Raw genomic sequence first — 19015 nt, 5'->3', positions numbered from 1 at the left:
ATCTTCCCACCTCAGCCTCTGGAGTAGCTGTGACTACAGGTGTGCACCACCATGCCTAGCTGCAAATTTAGTTTTAAACCTTTTGGGATAATGATCTACACATTATCCACACCGTTTTGAAAGCTGATTGCCCCCTGGTCCCTTCCCCATATGATAAATCACAAATACTTTTCAATGACCAAAGAGTATTCTCTGAAAAAAAAAAATATACAGTAGCTTAGTCAGTTAATCAGTCCCTAATTTTGAACATTTATAATTATTATAAGCAATATTGCACATCCCTGACTATTTACTAAGAATATATTCAGAGAAGTAGAATTATGGGGTCAAATCATAGAAACATTTTGATACATTCTGTTAAATTGGCTTTTCAAATAATTTTACTGATTTCCATTTCCATAAGCAGCATATGAGAATATCAATATTGATTCATCTTAGTGAGCGCTGGGCATTATCACATTTGTAACATATCATCTCTTATGAATGAATGAAGGAATGAATGACAAGAGCCTTTCCTGGGAGGGATAATGTCTCCTTGAGATGCTGCTGTCACACTGCCACTCTCCTTGTGACCAGCTCAGATCCCCTGCCTGTGCAAATGTGCGTGTTGCCCAGGAGGGGAGGTGGGGAGGTGAGGGTAGGGGGCTGACTTCCAGGATATTTCAGTATGGCTTTTAGACCTCAGCCAAGTCTGTGAAGTGACCGTGCAGCCAAAGTAATCACCCTTCCTTGGGCCGGGTTAATGTGCTCCTCCCTTGCTGCTTGGATCAATACTGTACTTACTGCAGATTAGCTAAATGAGCCAGCGCAGCTGGGAATGAGCTTCTAGAGACAATTACTATGGAAAATGCAGCCATATTTTAGTGGGCACCGCATGCATGAGGCTCTTTGCAAATATCAATATATATTTGCTTGCTTGACAAAAATAGATCAAACCTAAGTCCGGAGATTAATCCAAATGATCAGAGTGTACATGCTTCTTGTTGTACAAAGTGTGGCGGAACCTGACCTTTTCCATGGTGGCTATTGTTCGGATGGTGCTGGAAGTAACCCAAAATGGGCTAGTGGTTGGCCCATGAGATTGTCTGCAAGTTTATTGCAGGTACAAATAGTAATGAGGCTGCTTATGGTGATAATCATTTATCTCACTTGATCTTCACCACAACCTTGCAATGCTCACTAAATGTTTATTTAATAAATTCATTCATTTGCTTAACAAATAGTGACTGAGTAGCCTTTGTGTACAGGGCCGTGTTCTAGATGCTGGAAGAAGTAGGGCCCTTTTCAGTGGAACTTGCAGCCTGGTAGGACAAGAGTGATAATAAACAAGGAAGCCATGTGCGTGGAAAAGTAATCACGCACTGAGGCAAGTGCTGCAAAGAAAGACAGTGCCATGTAAAGAAAATATATAGGGTGGCGGTGCTTAATTTCAAAAGGGGGGTTGGAGAAGGCTTCTCCGAGGGGGCGACATTGAGGTTGAGATTTGATGGATGAGAAGGAGTGAGCTAGGACAAGAGAAGAAGAGAGACAGTGTTCTTGGCGGAGGGACCTTCTTGTGCAGAGGGAGTGAGCTGGGAACCAGACCAGCAGTTCCAAGGAACAGAGAGGCTGCCATGCAGGGCTGGAGCGGGATGAACAAGGCAAGAACAGGCAAGAACAGCACGCCATCCAGTGGGAGAAGCAGACAGCGGCCAGGCCACACAGAGCCCTGCAGGGCACGGTAAGCACTTTGGATTTTCTTTTAAGGGAGATGGGAAGCAGTCAAAGGACTTTACACAGGGAAGGGATATGATCCAATTTACATTTTCAAAAGGTCACTCTAGGTCCTGGGTACAGAATGAGGAATATTCTATATCCATTTTGATAGCTGGTTCCGGAAAAATAATAATTATAAGTAGACAGGCTGGCAAGGTGGGAGGAAACTTGGGTAGATCCTCCGAAAGGTTCTTTGGGAGGTGAGGATCTGCCATGGCTGCGGGCTCTGGTTCTGAATGTTGTCTGATTTCACATCCCATCTCACGGTTTCTCTTCCCCTTGGGAGGACTTGCCACTGGCAGATTCTTAGCCCAGTAAAAAGGAGAGGCAGAGGATGGAGAGGAGAGAGCTGAGGATCTTTGATGTCAACCCCACCATTCCAGCCCTGGCTGTTCTGGGGTGCTAGCTTTGATCCCAAAGAACAGCACAGAGCCCCTCCTCACTGCATGCAGGGACCCCTCTGGCACAGTGGGGAGGTACCCTGAAGAGAGCTCCTCCTCACTCAGTCACTGGGCTGCAGGTGGCCAGGGCTCAGAGAGCAGGGGACCTGAAGATTGGGTGGCTGGTCAGCAAGGTGTCTGGCCCCCTGGACATTTAGACTGTGCCTGGGTTTTTCCGATTGCTCCCCAACACTCCTCTAGCCACAATTCATTTCCTGTCCTTGGGCTCAGTAACCTCCTCCTTGCTTTTCCCCCTGCAGTCTTCTTGGTTCTCATCCATACCTTCCTTACTCCTTTACACAAGTATAATCTAAAAAAAAAAAACAGCTGCTTTTTGTGTATGTTTGAAGACAGGTGACCCTCCTAGGAAAGAAGTTTGGGGTGTAGGGAATGAAAGGAGCACGATAGGAAAGATTCCCATTCTCTTCAGTCTTTGAAAAGTATAACATTCAGTATGTGCTTAAATGTTCAAAGAGTCAGCACTAAACAACCAGGAATAGAATGTGTAGCTTCCAAACTACTGGGGAAAGAGACTGGAGGAAGCATAACCCAACAGATGGCTGGGTGACTTCTAAAATAGAAGCAGCAGAGGGAGGAAAAGCAGGACAGAGAAGTTGAATTCCCTTCCATAAACAGGTTGAACATTCTTCTCTGCCCACAGGAAACCTGGGCTGTGTTCTCTCAGGAGGCTGTGGAGGGAGAGGCATGGTCCGCATCCCCAGTGCCTGTGGGTGCTAGCCGATGACTTACACGTCTGCCTTCCCTCAGTTGTAAGTTCCCCGGGGGCAAGGCCAGACCTGGTTCATCCCTCTATGTCCCCGGAACAGGGAGGTTCCATTGCTGAAGAAGAATAAGAGCACATGTTATTACCCAACGCAAGCTCTGCCCATTCTTTCAGCTAATGCCATCTTATGAAAGGGGTGAATTCAGATCCTACTCTGAAGGCAAAGAAATGGGGCAAAGTGGACCATGAAGCTCAGGGACCCACATGAATGTGAACCACGGATGAGACCAGCAGACAGAAAGCTCTGAGTGTCTGGGGATGGGAAGCTTTCTTATTCCACTGGCTTCTCTCACCATTTCTTCTTCTTTGTCCTCCTCTGCTTCCTCCTCCCTCTTTTGACTTCAGCTGACAGAGCTGCTTGAAACGAAGCCGTTCCCTGAAAGGCACACGTGAATTTCCCCTGCGGAAAATTCAAACAGACACACTTGAGGATTTCCACTAAATTCTCTCCGGCCCCCAGAACACTGGGGAAGCGTGTGAGACCTGTGCCATCCCAGAACTGTGGCGACAATGGTAGTTAACGTCCATCATCCGCAGGCACCTTCAGGATGAGGAGCGTGCAGAGATGACTCACGCCCACACCGGTGACCTCCAACACACCAGGGAAGGCAGGAAAAGGCTGTGTGCCAGGATCTTGTTCTGGGCTAGAAAAGTACGCCTGTTCATTACCCGACCTTTGCTAAGTACACCAACTAATGGAGCGAGAGACATGAAAGATCTTCACAGGCCATGTGGAAATGTAATTCAAACCCAGCCTGAGGAGGTCACAGTACGTGAGATTAATTTTCATCCTGCCTTTCCTTACAATGCTAACCTTTGCCTTACAAAAAAGTTGTTTAAAAAGAGATAAGTCAGTGTCTATTTGGCATTTGAAGGAGTTTTAATCCTAGCAACCCTGTTAGAAGTGTTTCCGTTTCCTTAGGATTCAGTTCGGGAAACTGTGTATTGATTCTTTACATCAGAAATAATTGTTCTGGGTTTGAAATCTATCAAGTATTGGAAATTCAAATTAAGCTATTTGTGAAGTTCTGTTTAATGAGGGTTATCAAGTCATTTATTAGTGGCATCTGTCGGCCTCCTGGTCCCCTCTGCTATTCCAACAGGCCCAGGGTCTCCCATTATATGCCCCATGATGCAGCCGGATGGGCCCCCTCTCTGGTCTGGGCATCTCTGCCTCCATACATGGTGGGCAGTCCCACCCTCCCCCACTGCCCTGGGAGCTGTTCCATCCCAGCCCTCCATGTCTTATCTTTCTCTTCCACTTTCTGTTTTCTCTCCTGTCCTCTCTTCCCATCACCCCATTGCTTCTGTTTTCTGTCTCCCCTCCCAACCTCCTGCCTCTTTGTCATACATTCACCCTGTCTCTCATCAACACTAAGGCCAGCCCGTGTCACCAAACTGCCTCCCATCAGAGGCCTCTGAAATTCTCCAAATCCTCCTTCAACATGTTGCATCCTGACAGTGTGGGATCCTGAATTTTAAACATTTACCACCCATTATTTATCAATCGCACTTTTATCTTTTGGCCTGAAACGGGCTGCCTCCAGAGCCTGGGGGTTGGGAGCTGATGGCGAGTTCCCTGCGTCTCTTCTCCAGCCCTCTGGGTTTTACAGAATGCGATTTTGTGTTCTTGCACAAAATCATGGTGCTCCAGCCTGAAAAAGTCTACTCATCAGGAAATCTCCCTCCCCTTTGAGCACTAGAACTGTCTTTTTGTGGGACTTGGTCAGCCCCGAGATTTCTTATAGGAGATAAAGGGCCAGATTGGGGAGATGCTTGGAGAGAAATGGTTGACAGGGCCTGGAGAGCACACAGTGGAGGGAGACATCGACGAGGTCTCCGCCTCACCGTCTTTCCTCCTTCCGTCTCTCCCAGTCAATCCCCAAGCCTTGGTTGATGCCCAGTTCCCTAAGGTCACACACGAACTTCTCGTATGTTTGTTGTCATTCCTCTTTCCTTTAATTCTCTCTGCTTCAAACTTGGGAGAGAGATTTTCTCTGATGAATTTTTCAGGAAACTCCCTTCAGGCTCCCTGCTGCCCCTTCCAGCCACTTTCTGCTTTGGGATCCCCGAGGACTATCCAGAGAGCCCATGTGTCATTTTTAAGAAACTTTGTTACAAGGCAAGAATTAAAGGACATCCTCAAATGGTAGTGCACCCAGGGGAGGGTGGGATGACGAAGAGCCCGAGACATACGCTGTACAGCAAGGTCCGCAGAGCTGGGATGCCCACGGGGTGGGGTGGGGTGGTGGCTCACACCTGTAATCCCAGCACTTTGGGAGGCCAAGGTGGGTGCATCACTTGTGGTCAGGAGTTTGAGACCCACCTGTGCAACACAGTGAGACCCAATCTGTACAAAATATACAAAAATTAGCCAGATGTGGTGGTGGGTGCCTGTGGTCCCAGCTACTTGGGAGGCTGAGGCTGGAGGATCACTTGAGTCTGGGAGGTGGAGGATGCAGAGCCATGGTCACGCCACTGTACTCCAGCCTGAGTGACAGAGTGAGAGCCTGTCTCCAAAAAAAAATCAAAAACCAAAACCAAAATAAAACCCCTGAACCCCCAAAACAGAAGCAAAAATGAATATCTATTGACTCCATCACTGACGTTGGACCCGTGAGTTCTAGGGCCTTACCAGCATCATCAGGACACCCCAGTCTCTTGAGAGACAGTATTGTCTAGTACTCAGCACTGCCTGGACTTGGAGCCTGGCCCCACCTCTTACGAGCTCTGTGACCTTGGGTGAGCGACTTAACATCTTTGTGCCTCAGTTTTCTGGCTTAGAAAACGGGGATAAAAGTAGCATCACCTTCTAGGGCTACTGTGGCTATTAGGTGAGTGAATATTTGTAATGTTCTTAGATTAGTGTGGTGCACACAGCAGGTACTAGCTGAGTGTAAGCAACTGGACATGTTTCCTAGGCCTCCATAACAAAGTGCCATGAACTGGGGGGCTTGGAACAACAGAATGTATTGTCTCATACAGTTCTGGAGCTGGAAGTCTGAAATCAAGGTGCTGGCAGGGCCACGCTCCCTCTGGAATTTGTAGGGATCGATCCTTGCCTCCTCTTGGCTTCTGGTGGTTTGCCGGAATTCTTTGGCATGCTTGACGTACAGGTGCACCATGCAATCTCTGTCTTTACGTGGTATTTTCCTTGTGTCTCCACCCCATCTTCCCGTGTCTGTCTCTGTGTCCAAATTTCTCGGTTTTATAATGAAGGCAGTCATGTTGGATTAGGGATTACTCTAATGACCTCATTTTAACTTAATTATGTCTATAAAGATCCAATTTCCAGGTACTGAGGATTGGGACTTCAACATCTCTTCTTCTCTCTCTCTTTTTCTTTGTCCTCTTTCTTTACTTTTCTCTACATTGGCTTTCATTTAATAGCAGATTTGCCCTAGGCTTTGGTAAAGATGTTCATTGCAGTTCTGGGCTTATTACAGTCTACCATCTTAGCAGCCTACCATCTTTTCTAATAGTTTCAGTGAAAGCCCCTGACTGTCTTTCGTTGGCTCAGCTTGGATCATGTGTCCACTCTGGAGCCTGTCCCTGTGTCCATGGTGCTCCCATTGGCCATCCCTGGAGCAGGTGCTGGGGTCAGTCCCACTCAAGCCATGTTGATTGTGAGTGGAGTTGAGGTGGTTGCCTGGAATAAAAACTCAGGTCTTGCTTCCTGGAGAAGGAGTGCTGGCAGGCAATAGAACTAGATGAGCTCTGAAGCCTTGAAAGAACGTGGTCACGAGTCCTGCAGAGTTGTCTTCAATTCTGTTAATGCGATCATCTGAAATGGGATTGAATTTATTGGGGGAGATATTCAGAGAGCTAGAGAAGACCAAGGGGAAGAAGGACAAGAGGTAGATTTGAGTTCAGTGTGAGGAAATACTTTGTAGGCACAGAGCAGCCAACAAAGAAGGGGCTTTGCCTTGGGAGGTGGTCCACATCCTCCTCCTGGAGGCAGGCAAGAGCAGCCATCTAGTTTACTGAGAATTCTGTAAAGGCAATTCACACAGTGGAAAAGGAGTGGACTAAATCAGTGGCTTTCAAACATTTATTACTGTGACCCACAGAAATGGATTTATATTATAAACCAACACACACACACACACACACACACACACACACACACACACACAACTGAAACAAAAGTTTCACGAAGCAATTTACCTTGACTATAAGTATGTTCTCTGACATAGTCCTTTCTCTTCTATTTCATTTTAAAAACACTCACAGCTCAGTTAATTGATTTCCCAGCCTGGTGTTTAGAAACCTGGACTAGATGACCTCTGAGGTCCCTGCAGCTCAGTGACTCTGGGGTACCGAGACAGGTACCAGTGGGCCAAAAAGGAGGAAATGTGGTTTGGTATCACCAAATGTCACTGGCACAGTTGGTGATGACACTGGACTGGAGCCAGCTCTCTGGACCCTGCAGCCCAACTTCTGATGTTACTTCTCTGCCACCTTCGATGACTGCCCTGTCTGCCTGTAAAGTAGAGTATTTGTAACCATATTAGTCCTTTCCACGGATAACTTTATGGGTTCCCCATTTGTCTGATAAAGGTAAAAGGTTTGATGTCTTCATCTGCTGTCCTCACTAACCGTCCCAGGAGTCCTTCCCAGTGTTTTCCAAAGCTCTGTGCCCTTTGAGCTGTCCTCCTCCGAAACACTTAAATCCACACCTTTGATCCTATCCTTCCCTTGGCTTGGGTGTCCTCCCTCCATGTCCCCCTTTCTAAATTCTCCCTGTCCTCCCATGTTCTCTTTTAGGAAGGCTCCCATGGTTCATTTCCCAGGTGGCAGGATCTTCTGCTCCTCTGAGTCCTTTCAGCCTCGTACTGTTCCTGTTCTTCCTGGACCATGAAACCATTAACAGAGAGGGTTGTGGGGTTTTTGTGTGTGTGTGTGTGTGTGTGTGTGAGTTTCCCACAATACCTAGCCTGGTGTGTCCAGAGAAGATGCTCAGTACCTGCTTGAAGAATGGAGAGATGGATCAATGGGTGGATGACTGAAAGGATGGATTTCACAACATTGAATCTAATTCATTTATTCAACATATATCTAATGAGCACCTATTATGTGTCACGCACTATTCTAGTTACTGGGGACACCACATTGAACAAAAGACAAAGATTCCTGCCCTCATGGAGCTTACACTCTACTGGGGGAGACAATGAACAAAGCACAGTATATGCATCTGGTGGTGATGGCTAAGAAGAAAACTAAATAGGGAAGGGGATAGAAGTGTTAGGGCTATTGCAGTTGTAGATGGGATGGCCAAGGAAGGCCTCCCTGAGAAGTTGATATCTGAGTAAAGACATGAAAGAGATGAGGCGTGAGCCATGTGGAGACATGTGGGGAGAGCTCCCAGGCAGAGGGGGAGCACAGGCAAAGGCCCTGAGGCTGGAGCATACCTGTCACACTAAGGAACAGCAATGAGGCCAGTGTGGCTGGAGCAGAGCAAGTAGGGGGCGGGGGGAGTGGTGGAAGCCGAGGTGAGAGAGGGGAAAGAGGGACAGGCCACGTGGGGTCTTTGTCACAGGTTTCATTCCCCAGGAAGTAGACTCTGAGATGAAGATTAGTGGGCAGAAGGTTTATTAGGGAGTTCTCTTGGGATCAACACCTATGGAAGGGAAGGGAAGGAAAGGGAAGGTGCAAGGGAAAGAAAAAGGAAAGGAGAAGGAAGAGAAACAGAAAAGGCAGAGGAGGAAGCTGAGCTGTGATACAGTCTCAAGGGGGGCCTCAGCCAACCCCGCACGGAGGTCTGAAGACAGGCTCACCTTTCACAGGCGTCCTAAGTTGGGGTGAGATGACCAGGCCTTATACTCCTGTGTTGATCAGGCACTGGGTGCAGGTTGCCTGGAAGAGGGGGCGTGACTTTTAGTTGAGGCAGTGCCTGAGGAGATGATGGCTGTGGGCTGGTGGTTGGTGCCACTCCCAACATCTGGGAGGATAAGTTCTATATCCCTGAAGAGGAGTCTAAAGGGTATGTCATGGCATCCAGCATAGCCTTGTAGACCAATATGAGTGCCCTGTTGCTACTCTGAGTGACACGGGAAGACACTGGGTCTTGAGAAGAGTGGCGTAACTGGACTGATACTTTCACAGACTCACCCAGGTTGCTGTGAGCCAGTGGCACGTGATGCAGATGAGAGAGGGTGGGGGCTGGACCAGGGTGGAGGCAGGGGAGGTGTGAGAAGTGGTCAGACTTTGGACTTACCTTGAAAAACGCAGAGCTGATGGGACTTGCTGACAGATCTGATGTGGGGTTTGGTTGAAATAGAGGAAGTAAGAATGATTCTGAGGATTTCAGTGCAAGAAACTCAAAGGACAGAGTTGTGGTTAGCTGGGATGAGGAAGCCTAGGTATAGAGGAGGTTGGGGGAGAAGATCAGGTGCTAAGTTTGGGATGCTCATTAGCCATTCAAGGAGGCATGGCCCATTGACTTGGACACCCAGGCCTGGAGTGCAGGGCAGAAATACGAGCTGGATGCACTGGTTTAGGAATAGTTAGCATCTAGATTCTCCACTGGTGGAGGGTGTATGTGTGTACACATGTGCTCACTTGTGGGAAGGATATGGGGGAATGGTTGGGATAACCTGTGTGTGGCTGACTCAGACATGGGGCTGCCCTTTCCTGGGCTGTTCTAGGCTTGGACCTATGGTCTCTCTAAGAAGTCTTAGGCCAGACTCTGAAGGAACATCGTAGGGGCTGCCCACACCCACCACGTGCTGAAGTGGTCTGAACTCTGATGGGCCGCTGTCCTTGAATTGCAGGACTGAGTGTGGGGTCTCACATCAGGGCAGGGGTTGAGCAGATGCCTCTAAGGTCCTTCCCCACTGTGATTCAGGGACTTTCTGTGGCTCTTCTCCCTGAGGGCTTTTCTCTCATCACTGCTCTGCCTTCACACTGCCTTTGTCCCCTCTTGTGCCACTCTGGAGTTTGTTCCACTCTGGAGCCACTTCCCCCTGGAGAGGTTGCTGGCATTTCCCTCACTTTATTCTCAGTCTCTTCAAACTTCCCAAAGATATTAGTAGTGTGCAACCTGAGGAGGAGAGGGGCATTGACAAAATGAATTCTGACAAAGATAATTGTGTGAATCCTTTGTAGCTCAGCCCTGAACCTGGCTCTACACTGTCAGTTTTTATTTTATTCAAATGCTGGAGTCAAACGTCCCCCTAAAGGTGAGAGAGTAGTGGGAGATGAGAAGGGGAATGAATGGGGCTACAGGCCAAAGGCAAGGTCTAAGCCCTGTTTTGTGAGCCTCCTGGGGTCTGGGCTGCAGTGGCACGTCCCTGGGCTTTCTCTGGTCTTGGGATCTAGATAGTCTCTAGGATGGATAGACAGACATGTGAAGGGCTTAAGGGACTACCACGTTGGCACTGCCTGCAAGGCTGGGAATCACAGCCTTAATGAACATTGAGTTTCTTGATGAAGCAGGCACAGTCTTGTCCCTCCTGGGTGAAGAGAGTGTGAGCCCCTGGCAGGAGGGGGTCACAGTGACCTTGCAGAACTGCATTGCAGCTGACTCTCCTCAGTGTTCCCTGCCATCACAGCTGACAGGGAACCACAGGGGGCCACCACTGCCCTCCAGGCGTACTCTCACTAAAATTTCCCAGTGGCTGCTTGTGGGACTGCACCCTAACCCTCAGGCTTATGGTCTTTTTTGGGTCAGGAACCAAGGGCTCCCAGGGTGCTTGGTGTGGATGTCTCCATGGATGGGCCATGTGGCTGAGCCTTTGCTAAAATGACCTTTCTCAATATCCCAATTTCTACTCTGTGAAATCCAAGTCATCCATCAGCACCTTACTCTGGACCTCCCTTAGGATCCTTCTTAACACATGCTGTAAGTAACTGCCACCAAACAATGACCACTGGCAACTGAGAGGAAACCTATTTATCATCCCTGATCCAGAAGACAGAACCAAAATTTAATCAACATTTAGTGTTTTTGTGTTATTGGTTTAGTTTACATGTTACTTATGCTGTAGGTATCAGAAGTTAATCTGGTCCCTATTACGACAGCTTTTCATATTTGGTGATGAACATTTGATAATTGTGCGTGTTTTCTTTTTTTTTTTTAGATGGAGTTTTGCTCTTGTTGCCCAGGCTGGAGTGTAATGGTGTGATCTCGGCCCACTGCAACCTCTGCCTCCCAGGTTCAAGTGATTCTCTTGCCTCAGCCTCCCGAGTAGCTGGGATTACAGGCATGCCCCACCACGCTGTGCTAATTTTGTATTTTCAGTAGAGACGCGGTTTCTCCATGTTGGTCAGGCTGGTCTTGAACTCCCAACCTCAGGTGATCCACCCACCTCGGCATCCCAAAGTGCTGGGATTACAGGTGTGAGCCACTGTGCCAGCCATGTGTAATTTTCTTAATTAGAAAAGCATAAGCTTAAAGAGCTGGCCAAGAAGAATCCATCCTTTTGGAGGTCATGTTGAACTGCCCCTTAGCTGTTTAATGACATGAGAAAGTGCGTAGGGACAAATGCTTGCATTCCCTACATTAAAGGCCCAAAAAGCCACAAACAGTGATTATGTCCCATCAATCATTTCAGTGAGCAGATCTGTCAAACTAGGGAAATCCACCAGTTTCACTAGTGAAGAACTGGGGCTTCTTCTTACTTCTTTATCTGGGATGCCTCCCTTGCCCATCAGTACGTGAAATAACATCCCACAGAGCTAGGCTGGGAGATGGGAGATGTTTATGTCAACGGACAGTGTCTGAGATGGCTTCTCGGAGAAGTGAGATTAGCTGTATCAGGAACGCAGAAAGTCCAGGTGCATCTCTCAGTGACTTCTCTCAGCCTCAGTGTCCTCCTTTACAAAAACAGAGAGTTGTGCCCAGTCATACTGCAGAGCATTCCGTAGACTTGGTTTTGATGCTGTGGCTTTGTGTGAACACCTGTGGGGCTAGATGCATCAAAACCAAACATATGGTCTAAATATCAGGCAATCCAGCCGAACTGGTTAGGTGAGCAGGAGCCAGCTTCTGTCCCCAAGGACCTCACATGCTAGTAAGGGATGGGACCAGATGCACAGAACTGTCACACAAGGCAGAAAGTAGGAATGGCCAAATGGAGGTGCCAAGACTATCCCCTGGGAGTTGGGAGACAGCAAGCCTTGCTCTGGCTGGGGGGTGTGTGAATGTGTGTGTAGATCTGGGAAGGCCTAAGGAAGCAGCAGCACTGAGCAGAGCCCTGGAGTCAGGCTAAGATTTGGAAATGGAAGCAGAAGGGCACCCCTCTGTCCTTTACTTAGGCCTGGCACATGAGAGCTACCCCAAAATGCTTGCTAACCCACCCTTGAGTCTTTCTCTACACATCTAGTTTACTCATTTGGGGACCTCAGGCCATGCTCAAACAGTGTTTAAAAAAATTAACCCTGGCCAGGCGTGGTGCTTCATGCCTGTAATCCCAGCACTTTGGAAGGCCGAGGCAGGCAGATCTCTTGAGGTCAGGAGTTCAAGACCAGCCTGGCCAACATGGCAAAACCTTATCTCTACTAAAAATATAAAAATTAGCCAGGCGTGGTGGCAGGCGCCTGTGATCCTAGCTATTTGGGAGGCTGCACCGAGAAAATCGTTTGAACCTGGGAGGCGGAGGTTGCAGTGAGCCAAGATCATGCCACTGCACTCTAGTGTGGGCGACAGAGTTAGACTCCATCTCAAAACAAAAAACAACAACAAAAACAAAAATTAACCCTGGAAGCAGAAAGGCAAAGACAAGCAAAATCCATTCATTTGGTCATAGCTCTTGTTTTGAGACTCTGAGAGCCTGGGCAGGAATCATTTCAAGGCAAGAAGCCCACTGGGAGCTCAGGTTTAAAAAAAGGGTAGGAGCTATGAAGGCACTAGGGACTCCTGTGGCACCCAATCACCAAAGGTACAGATAGGCCTCTTAGGAACTGGACTTTGGATATCTCCCCTTTCCACATTGCCACTGTCCATTATTGGGTGCCTGGTTTCTCATTTTGCTTCTGTCTGAGCTCCCATTTCATTCTACTGCTCTCAGATCTGGCTTTTCTGCTCATCATCTGCTTGCGCAAGGCCCATCGAGGCCTCCACAAAATGGTAGCTTCAGCCCTCAAACTTCCAACGCCTTCCTACGCCATTCCCGGTGGCTCACTGGCCAGTGTCGGAGTGCCCTGATTCCAGATTTTCAGAGGAAACAGTCTGATGAGGTCGGCTTAGGTAGATTCTGCCTCTGACCCAATCAGCTGAGAGCAGGGGTGTGTCAGGCCCCACACACTGTAGAGCAGTCCCCTTCCAAGCTGCTTTTCCAAGAAAGGGTGGAGCGAAAATGATGGGCTTCTCCAGGAGGAAAGGCGTCCTTCTCCTGGGCTGTCGCATATAGTGTGGACACTCACGCTATCTGCCTTGAAGGCTTGATTACCCAGAGGAAGGGCATAGCAGCCTAGGCCTATTCTTGCCATTGTCAATGGGATTAACATTAACATACCATGAACAGCTGAATACATGCAGGAACACTTGTCTTTGTCTAACAAAGTCTACGTGGCACCTTTTCTTTCTAGTGCTAATCAGGCAATCTTAAAGCATATTTTGTGTCTGTGTTGGAAGAAGGAATGACAGTAGGCATTACTCACTGCCCCCCGGCCTCCAGGCCAAGGCTTTAGTCATCATTATCAGCTGCCACAGGTTCCTGGGCTTAGAGCACTGAGCTCTAGGTGCTGACTGCCCCAACGGAGACATGGCCAGTGTCTGGACCTCGGAGTGTATGTTCCTATAGAAATAGATGTGAAATGGTCAGTTGGTTCCCACACCAGCCCACAAAGGCTATGTAATCAATTCTTTGTGGACCCTAATGGCCATTTAATACAAGCTTCTCTACATTCATGAGATGAAAAAAACAACTCTAGAAGCAAAACTTGTCTTAGAGCTAAAAGGGGACTCAGTAATCCCCTGTAATCATCCCTTTGATGGCAGGTCCAGGAGAGTAAGGAAGGTAATCAAAATCACACAGCTATTTAGTGGCTGGATTACAACTGAACTGACATAGTAGCTACACTACCATTGAGGAAACAAAATTCTAAGTCTATGAAGCTGTATAAGAAATAGGTTGTTGGCCAGGCATGGGTGGCTCACACCTGTAATCCCAACACTTTGGGAGGCCGAGGCAGGAGGATTGCTTGAGCTCAGGAGTTTGAGAACAGCCTGGGCAACATAGCCATATCTACTAAAAATAAAAATAAAATTAGGCATGGTGGTGCACGCCTGTAGTCTCAGCTACTCAGGAGGGAGATGGGAGAATCACTTGAACCTGGTAGATTGAGGCAGCAACGAGCTATGATTGCACCTCTGCACTACAGCCTGGGCAACAGAGCAAGACTCTGTCTCAAAAAAGAAAGAAGGAAAGAAGGAAGGAAGGAAGGGAGGAAGAAAGAGTTTGTTGTTGTTTATCTTGAATATTGATGCTCTAGAAAAAGCAGGTTGAATTAGATGAGAGGTGATAGACACCTTTATGAAGTCCCAAGGGCTTCCAAATACTTTCAAAAGGGGTTCGTGGTTGTAATGCATGAAAACTCTCTCTGTCTCTCTCTCCACGTACACACACACACACACACACACACACACACACACACACACAGAGGCATGTATGTATCTGTATTGAACATATATATAGAGATAAGGAAATAACTGGTTCTTTATTATGTGTTTTCCTTTCAGAAGCTGAAAATTGCATTTCTCTCTTATTTAGAGGAATGTAGAGCACTGTTGTCCAATAGAACTCCCTGAAATGATAAAACTGTTTATATCTGCACTGTGTCACCACTAACCACATGTGGCTATTCAGCATTTGAAATGTGGGTGATACAACAAAGGAACTGAATTTTTAATTTTATTTAATTTTAGTGAATTTATCTAAATGTTAGGGAATTGAAATTTAAATGTAAATAGCCATTTGTGGACTTGTGAACAGTGCAGCATAGCATTACTAGTATGCTTATCAGCCCAAACAGACTTCAGCCTCTCAGGTGTAACAAAATGGAGTAGGATGGGAGGAGGAAAAATAACAGAGACAAAGAAGGAAGTTCAGTGGAAGGTAGCTGGACACAAGCTACAGAGGTTGTGTGTCTATGTATGAAGGGCCACTTGTGGAGTGTACACTGAGTTGTGAGCAGTAAGAGGCAAGGAGAAGGGGTACTTGGTATATTCAGCATTCTCCTATGGGATTAAATAAGGACAGAAGTGGTGAAGAAACAATGGTAGGACAGTTCCACACCTTGGCCACCAGGGGCCCCCGCTGACCCAGTGCAGCTTGGTTTCTGAGGTGAGAGAGGCCAGGTGTCTGTGGCAGGAACGTGGGGGGTGGCGGGGGATGAAACACAGAAAAGCAGCAGACTTTGAGCGGGTCCAAGAGGAGAGGAGAGGGATATTGGCTCATTATGTAGTGCCAAGCACCACTTTAAGCACTTTACAAATAACAGCCTATAAGGTAACTATTTAATCACCCTCACTTTACAGATGGGGCAACTAAGGCATACGTAATTTGGACAGATAACTTGGCTACAGTCACAGAACTGTTAAGTTCCGAGTTAGGAAATGAATTAAACAGTCAGGCTGCAGAGTCTGGGTTAACTGTTGTGCTCTGCTGCTCCCATGAGGAGCCTGCCCCTGCGTGGTTCTGGAGCCCTGTCTAGAATGTGGACATGTACCACCACTCAGCTGGGGTATCTCCACTTGCCTCCCAGTATGAGGCTGTTGGGAAGATTTGTGTGAAATATTGTATCTTTTTGATTTTTTTTCCCCTACGGTCACTTTTCATTCATTTATCCATTCAGGTGTTCAGCAAGTAAACATGGAGCCTGCTGAAGCTGGGAATGCCAAGTGTGCAAGAAGCCTCCCTGTGGGAACCTACGGCTCAGCAGGGAGATGTGAAATAGCTGGGAATGCCGGCTACACAGTGTAAAGGGCGTGCCACCTTGGGATGGGGTCAGAAACAGAGGAGAGGGGAGATCCTGGCCAGCAGGGGTGTCACAGAGGCTTTTTAGAGGGGGGGCCCTGGAGCTGAACTTTGAGACCAGCAGCATTCGAACACATCCATGGGTCTCCCTTTCAGATTTCAGTGCCCTCTTGGCCTTGGGCTGATGAGCTAAGTTGCTACTGGAGAATGACTTTTCACGGGAAATTCAGAAACCCAGTCATCAATGTTGGACTACCCTGCCACCAAGTCCCTCCATTGCCCTGGCTTGGTGTGGCTGCAAGAAGTCATCTGTTCAGGCCCCTCCTGCCTCCTCCACACACTCACCTCCCTCAGACTCAGAACAGCCAATGCTGCCCTCTGAGGTCTGCCCCTTTGCACAGGCCTTGCCCACATCCAGGCTCCTGGATTCCTCAGAAGCTGGCTCCTGGGGCCTGTCCAGCAAGGCTTGGAAGCCCGGATCCCCAAAGACCTGCTAGTTAATGAGTTCTGCAAAAACTAGGTCTGCCTGTAATCGAAATGGGAGTACAAGGCTTGCACAGTCCCTGAATTAATTCAGTCCTGTTAGAAAGGGAGCAAGGCAGAGTTTCTGCTGCTGTCTGCAGGACCCATGGAGGGGTCTGTGCACTGTTACTTCCATTTGGGGACCCATTGTTTTCCATCGCTTCAGCACAATCTGGGAAACATTCTCCAAGTCTATTGTTCCTGTCTCCTGCTGCCACACTGAGGCAGTTGTTAACAATGCCCTCTGCCCACCCCGGACCCCTCCTCCATTTAAATACCAGTCTGATGGGCAAAAAGAGCATTTAATGACTGCTCCAGACTAAAAAGTTCCTATTATTTTATTCCCTTCTTACTCCTGCCCAATTTCCTTCCACATGGGGACAGGTGGGTATAAAATAAATGGAGCTGGAATTACAATCACAAGAAGACAGGTGGGGAAATTGAATGTGATTAGAAAATTTGTCCGTGCGCCTACAGGTGTGTCTCCTGAGGTCTTGCAGGGTACCACCATCCCCCTCCCCCAGCCTGGCCATTCTTCAAATGGTCTGGGAATGGGGAATATGAGTGGCCGAGACTTCCCCTCCCATTGGAGTCGTCTGAGTATCCAGGCAGAAGGAAAGGAGACATTTGGCAAGGGGGCTCTTAGAATGGCAGCCTTGAAGAGGTGCAGGCAGTGCTGACCTGACACTACCTTCACCATCAGGTGTTGGGCCCCCAGTACGATACCACAGAGTCTTTATGCCTTCCTTCTGGATTCTCTTCTTTCCTCTCAGATGCCGCCCCCATTGGGAAGTCTTCCTTGATTACCCCAGAGTTAGTTTCTCCGTGCTTTCTGCTCCTCTCTCTTTGTATCCCTATTAAACGTGTTATTGGTCTATGATGTTCTTCTGCATTACAACCTGTCTCCATGTTTGATGGCTGGTGACTTCCTGTACAGAGGAGGTTTAGGGACATGCATGCTTGAGAAAGACTCCTGTTCTCCACTTGCTTGCTGTGTGACTGTGCAAACTTCTTTTATCTCTATAACTCTGTCTGTAACATGAGGACAAAAAAGTCTATGTCACAAGGCTGTTGTAAGGAGTGCGTAAGATCCAGCTTCCTTCTCTCCACCTCAGCCATTTACAGTCACTACTATTGGGAAACTAGGGCTGTGGAGTCAGATCAGCCTGGGTTTGAATCCTGGCTCCACCACTTTCCAGCTGTCTTTGGCCCTGTTACAACCATTCTGTGCCTCAGTTTTTCATCTGTAAAATGGTGATAACTCCTATCCCATATCTCATATACTTCTTGGGAGAATAAACTAGGGTAATGCACGTAGATTGCTCAGCATAGGCCTGGCACGGACCCAGCATTCTGAAAGTTAGCTATCATCGTTGGTAGTGTTGTTACTAACACTGTGAGTTGGTGGAGTCTGAAGCCTCAGCCTAGTATAGTGCCCAGAGCCTAGTGAGTACTGAGTATATAAAAAGGAAAATGTTGGCCGGGCGCGGTGGCTCAAGCCTGTAATCCCAGCACTTTGGGAGGCCGAGACGGGCGGATCACTAGGTCAGGAGATCGAGACCATCCTGGCGAACACGGTGAAACCCCGTCTCTACTAAAAAATACAAAAAAAAAAAAAAAACTAGCCGGGCGAGGCGGCGGGCGCCTGTAGTCCCAGCTACTCGGGAGGCTGAGGCAGGAGAATGGCGTAAACCCGGGAGGCGGAGCTTGTAGTGAGCTGAGATCCGGCCACCGCACTCCAGCCTGGGTGACAGAGCGAGACTCCGTCTCAAAAAAAAAAAAAAAAAGGAAAATGTTTCATTGTAAACTGGGAACCATGATCCAAATGTAATGCTCAGTAATGTCACCCCTTGTCAATTATGAATGATTAGGACATGATGCAGGTGACTTGAGCCTGCATCAGAGACCATGGGCCTGGGAGATGCCTAGGGGTGCCTGCCCCTTTGGCTATCACAGTCTCCAGCTCTTCCAGACTATGCCAGGTGCAGGCGAGCTGGAGGTAACAGACAGTCACCCACTGATAGCCAGAAGTCTAACCCAGGAGGAAAGAAACCCCAGGGCTGCCAGTTCACATGCAGCTGGGAGCACTCGCAAGCCATGGTCAATGGCCAGAAACAGACGAGAAGAACCAAGGGAAGGGTTGGTATTTGCTGGGGTCTGCCGATTCCCAAGCTCTGGCCTGTGGTGAAGCAGCAAAAATGTGCCAAGCTGAGCCACAAAGAGCTTGAGGAGACCTTGGCCTTCCTTCCAGGCTGTGAGGGCCTGGGCTGCCCTGAGCCATCCTCTGGAAAGGTTTTCAGGCCCAGAGTCATGTCTGTGTTTACATCTGTGCCTAAGTCTGTAGCGATCTGGGATATGGATATTTACATAGCTAACATTTACTAAGGGCTAATTATGTTCCAGCTTACATGGACCAATATTGTGGTAACATCAATCATATCCATGATGTAGATACTACAGTTTCCTCACCATGAAACAGAGATAATAAATTCGAGGCCCTATTGGTCTCAGTCAGAATCAGTCATGTTATGCTGTGGTAATGAGCACCTCCTAGATGTCAGTGGCCTGAAGTGGTCTCAGTCACATTGTATGTC

At 48.0% G+C, this 19015-nt stretch overlaps 1 long non-coding RNA gene across 1 annotated transcript; it reads left to right on the top strand.

Annotated features, from left to right (window-relative positions):
* Nucleotides 1-1580: 1580 nt before the first annotated feature.
* Nucleotides 1581-17319, top strand: LOC102117073 (uncharacterized). Its single transcript, XR_284617.5, has 3 exons — nt 1581-1720; nt 3325-3748; nt 15778-17319. It is a non-coding gene; the product is annotated as an uncharacterized lncRNA (long non-coding RNA).
* Nucleotides 17320-19015: the final 1696 nt, after the last annotated feature.

This window comes from Macaca fascicularis, chromosome 15, assembly GCF_037993035.2.
Source record: "Macaca fascicularis isolate 582-1 chromosome 15, T2T-MFA8v1.1".
In the NCBI taxonomy this organism is placed as follows: Eukaryota; Metazoa; Chordata; class Mammalia; order Primates; family Cercopithecidae; genus Macaca; species Macaca fascicularis.
This window is presented reverse-complemented; position numbering and strand designations above follow the sequence as displayed.